Here is a 5,727-nt window from a genome sequence, read left to right on the forward strand (position 1 = left end):
CCGCATGGGCCGCAGCCAGCTACACCTCCGGCAGGCCGAGCAAAATAGAGTGCCACGAGCAATCACCACGCTGCGGGCCTGTGATTGGTCAGCGCGGTGGGCGTGAACCTCCAGCCAACGAATGCGGGAGGCGCGAAGCTGGAAAGTTCGGTGGAGGGCGCTGGTTGGTGGTGCGCCGGGGCTGACGTCACCGCCCATGTTATATCAGGGCGCGCCGAATGACATTTTCCCTCTTGCCCATCCAGTTCTCTCTTGCGCAGCACGTCCCTCTGGCCCTCTTGTACATCCAGTTCTCTCTTGCGTAGCACGTCCCTCTGGCCCTCTTACATATCCAGTTCTCTCTTGCGCAGCACGTCCCTCTGGCCCTCTTGCACGTCCAGCTCGAACCCTTGTGCTTTCTGGCTGTCTCGGTGTGTTTGGGGCTCCTGCGGTCCTTCTTGGTCTTGGGAGGTCCTGGTGGTCGTTGGCTCGCCATCTGCGTGGTGCTCGGTGCTTTGGAGCTTAGAGTGGTGCACGGACCTTGTGGGCAGTCGACGAGGAGCCTGGGGTGGGCGTTGGCTCGGGCCTTCACGGTGCTTTGGAGCCTGGAGCCAAGTGGGGATGACAGACCACAGACAGATAAGGACGCACCACAGAACATTACACGACGAGACATTTCCTTTCGTAATCCATTCCTGTGTGGCGTATTTGAAGTGCGGTGTGTGGGATCCCAAATTAGGACTTTTATTTGATTACCATCGCGTTTCATTGTTATCGGGTGCCGGGAATAAACATGTTTATTTTTGAACATTAAACCTTGTGGTTGTTCGGTTCATTAATTCCCTGCAGGATCGAAGCTGCGGTCGGCACGCTCCAGGTAAGCGCTTTTACCACAGATTCCATTTCCCTTCTTCCTCCCACGTTTTATAGCTGAATCCATGTTTGGTCGTCGCCTCAAGTAAATCCGTTCTGGTCATCCGCGAGCCCTGGTATTAACCGAAGGGTCCACGCGACAGTTTAAAGAAACATTGCGTTATTAAAATAAGTAATGCTTTTTTACGCTCGATCAAAACATTCAAACAAGTTTAAAGCCCTGTTTGAATTGTTATATAATAACATGAATACCGTTTGTTTCACGATAACTACCGAAGGTTTACATCTTGAAACGTATACGACGCAAAACATACTGATCAAAGTTATATTACCCCGCGATTGTTTCGAGGAATATTATTACAACCATATAGCCTAGTCAAAAAATCTGAAAATGTGCCTTTATAGAATGATTGAGGCATTTTTGAGTAAAAGCAAACAAACCACTTTTTCTGGGGTAGTTTTTCATGCTGAATATGAATCTGTTGTTTGCCAAGCCCAAAAATGCGTAATTAGGTCACTAATCAAGGTCAAAGGTCAATGAGTGCAAAATTGAATTTTTTTGAAAAAATGCTTTATTTTACATCCCCTATCTGTACATTTCAATTATTTTACAATATTTTGTCTAGTAAGGTTGCTAAAGCTTTTCAAAATCTTATTTTTAAAGGAAAACGTGAGGACACATCTATGCTCATTTGCCTTTATCTCTGTAAGGGGCGACAATTAGTTTTTGCGTAATTTGCTTGCAGTTTAACCTCTAAATGCACAATGGGGCAGAGTTTTTATGCTCCTATTGATGGTCTAGAGATAGATTTTATAAAGACAGAATCTAAATGTCACCGGTAAACAACATAGGTCAAAGGTCAATGAGTGCGAAAGTCTTGCAATGACGTAACAGTTACTTGCACTTGAAACCATCCCTTTCACTCAACAGTGAAAGTGGCTTCATCTTTCTGACCCCAATGCATTTGCCATGTTTGTCAAATCATTTCCATTCAGACAGAGCAGGGTGTTCTTCAATAGACCCTTAATGATGAAGAATGAATCTAATAGCCTAGCATAAGCCATCTCGTTCGTACCCTAGGCATCAGGCATTAAACATTTCAGGAGTACAGGTAAGGGTCTTTTTAAGATTGTTAAAAAATGAAATATAAAATCAAATGAAAGTAAAGGAATGCATTCTTCTTTGGTGAGATACATGTACATACAAATGTGTAATGTATGCTTGACATCTCACATCATAGGCAGGCCTACATACATGTACATTTACCTAACAGTAGTAAAAAGACAGGCAGGGCATGGGCATTGACGATGAGTGCCTAATGCATCTACCACTAATGAATTAGTGATATCGGTTAGATGTTTTGTCTTGAAGAAGCTTTACTTTGTGTCTTTGAGAATAAGATTAAAACCCGGGCCAACACTGCCTGCGCTTATTCGATCATTTAAGGGCTGTTGCAGTATATCATACAACGTTGTAGTTTTTATGGTCAGAACATGCGTGCCTGGTGCTTAGTTTGGTTTCTGTTTCTCCCCTCAGGCCAACCATGGAACCTATTGCCAGCCTCAAGCGACAGCGTGAGGATGTGTCGTTTGAACTTTGTATCATTTGTCAGGGAACTAGCCAGGTCAAAGATACGATTTTCAACCAGACAAACCAGGGTATTGCTGCCATCAGAGAGGCGACCGAGCTCCGATGCAAACTTAGACACTATGAATTTCGATCAGCCGTGGACAGGCTTTCGACTCTCTTTGCAGAGCCTCCAGAAAGTCTCCCCAAACTTAAATGGCATAAGCTATGTTACTCTGCATACACACACAAGGGGAAAATAAATGCTAAGCTAGCCAAGGAACAATCGAAAAACGAAAAAGATCCTGAAAGAAAGTGTTTCGGCTGAAGCATGTCCGTTTTTACGCAGTAGTACTACTAAGATGAACTGGACATTGTGTATGTTCTGCCAGAACTTTGACAAGAAGCAGAAGACAAGTCGTGTCACAACCTTCAAAATGAGTAATGAAATTACGGAAAAAGCTAAATTTGTACATAACATCTTAGTCCGTACTGCAAATGAGAATGATTTAATCTCAGCTGAGGCATGTTACCATGTTAACTGTCTTAGTAAATTCTTTAGGGATGTCAAAAGGGCGGAAACTGAAAGCAAATCAGCAGACATGGCGATATCATGGTTGTGTCAAGAGCTGCGTCACTCTGCTGAGAAAGGGCACGTATTTGAACTATCTGCAGTGTTCGAGAGGTACAAAGAGTTAGCCAGTGAGTGCGACGGCACAATTCCTACATCGTATCTTAGTAGACTGGGGACTTTTAAAGAAACTTTGTCGAATTGCATTGGGGACATTTATGAATTTCTTGTGCTAAGAAATTTGGCGCCTTCAGAGAAACAAACTTTGCTTCTTCCACGACATTTCAGTCACATACCTCTTTCAGAAATGGTGTGCGGTCAGAACAGTGCAGACTATATTCCCATATTTAGACAACAGGATGATCATTTTCTGTCTTTAGTGCACGTTGCTCTGCAACTCCGCAGTGATATCATGTCACATCCTGCATTCGAAGGTTGCGATGTAAGCGAAAAAGCAGAGTTGGCAAGTGTACCACCATCTGTACTCATGTTTGTGAATATCTTGCTTGGAGGCCAAAGTAGTGTCGATGCTGAGTTTGACGAAAGTGAGATGTCTGAAACTGGTTGGGTGAAGAAGACAAGGGTCCTTAGCATTGGACAAGACATGGTCTATGGTGTATGTGGAGACAAGAAGGCACCGCCTAAACACGTTGGAATGGGTATGACGCTGCACCAGTCAACTCGATCAAAGAAATTAGTTGAGCTATTCCATAATGCTGGGCACATAATCAGCTATAACCGGGTTCTTAGGTATGACACTGCCATGGCTGAAAACACTCTGAAAGCGCTTGATCAAGAAACTGGGGCAGTTGTTACCAGCAACCTGGTTTCGGGACGATTTGTGCATTTTTCTGGCGACAATATTGACATCAATGACTCTACCCTAGATGGCAAAAATACATTTCACGCTACTCAGTTAGCTGCCTGGCAGAGGGGGCCATCTGCTGAAAGCGGTCTTGGAGACATCAAACCATCCAATACGTCAACGTTGGATATACCAACAGCAGTTGAAAAGATCCAACAACAGCAGTTTCCGACACCATCAAAGAAGGTCACAGAAGATGCTGAAAAGTTCATTTGCCATATCTACAAGGAACCATCTGAGAACTGTAATCAAGCCCGCATTAAACTGTTCAACAAATGCCATGCAACGGAGACCCTACCTCCATCTAGTGATGCAGCAAAGTTCCACATAGAGCGTGCAAACTACCAAAGTTTCATTTGGAGAGAGGCCAGTAATCCAATGACAGATCTGCCACCGCCGACTGATTGTGGATGGAAACTCGTTGATGACAAGTTGTCACCGGTTCTTACAACTTTACCGTCAATTCCAAAGGGATGCCGAGAACTTACTCAGTGTGGTTGCAAGAAAGGTTGCAGTTCTGATAGTTGCTCTTGTCGGAAGTGGGGGAAACAGTTCTGCACTGAGGCCTGCAAGTGCAATGCCAGTGAAACACCATGTCGAAACAGGCCAAAGTAGGGGGGGGGGGGGGGGTCAGAGCTTACACAGTTAAGCTAATTGGCATTCCCCTGGATGGCTCCTCCATTGCTTCAAAAAGGGGACCAAAAATCAACAACAACCACGGTGCCCGAAAAAGGCCAACCCCCGCTTTGCGGGGGAAAATGGCCTCTAAAGGTGGCTTTTTTTTTTCTTTTCTTTTTTTATATGTACAGTCACGTGAAAAAGTAAGTACACCCCGTGTAAAGTTTTGACTTTTTCAACATATTTCAACATACAGCTATTTGATCTTAATTTCAACAATATTGATAGATAAAGGTGATATAATATAACAAATATCATGAAACATTTACATTTTGTAGTCCATTGTATAATTTAAATAAACATAAATGCAAATTTCGCATGTGGAAAAAGTAAGTACACCCTTGGCTCTAATAGGTGGTATTGCCCCCTTTGGCAGAAACAACCTCAAGCTGAAACAACCTCAAAGGCGTTTCTTATAACTGTCTACCAGTCTCTGACATCGACTGGGAGAAAGTTTTGCCCACTCCTCCATGCAGAATTCTTTCAGCTGTGCGATGTTTGAGGGGTTTCTTGCATGCACAGCTCGTTTCAAATCCCCCCACAACATCTCGATGGGATTTAGATCCGGGCTTTGACCTGGCCATTCCAGAACCCTCCATTTCTTTCTTTTCAGCCATTCCTTGGTGGATTAACTGGTATGTTTAGGGTCATTGTCATGTTGCAAGGTCCACCTTCGGTTGAGCTTCAACTCTCCGACAGATGGCCTCACATTATCCTCAAGCACCCCTCTTGTACAATGAAGAATTCATCGTGGATTATACGATGGTGAGCTGCCCAGGCCCTGATGCAGCAAAGCTGCCCCAAACCATAATATTTCCACCACCATGCTTTACAGGTTCTTGTGGTCAAATGCTGTCTTTGGTTTTCACCAAACATGTCTTCTGGTACTGTGGCCAAATAGCTCTACCTTTGACTCATCTGTCCAGAGCACATTGTTCCAGAAGTGCTGGTCTTTGCCTAGGTGTTCATTGGCAAACTTTAGTCTTGCCCTGATGTTCTTTCTGGACAGCAAAGGTTTCCTCCTGGCACACCTCCCATGTAGATCAAATTTGTGCAGCCTCTTTCTAATGGTAGACTCATGCACTTTGACATCAACAGTGGCAAGAGCTACCTGTCGGTCCCGTGATGACATTCTGGGGTTCTTAGAGACTTCTTTCAGCATCTTGCTGTCTGCACTCGAGCTGAACTTGCTGG

Source organism: Myxine glutinosa, chromosome 5, assembly GCF_964187855.1.
Source record: "Myxine glutinosa chromosome 5, kmMyxGlut1.1, whole genome shotgun sequence".
Lineage (NCBI taxonomy): Eukaryota > Metazoa > Chordata > Myxini > Myxiniformes > Myxinidae > Myxine > Myxine glutinosa.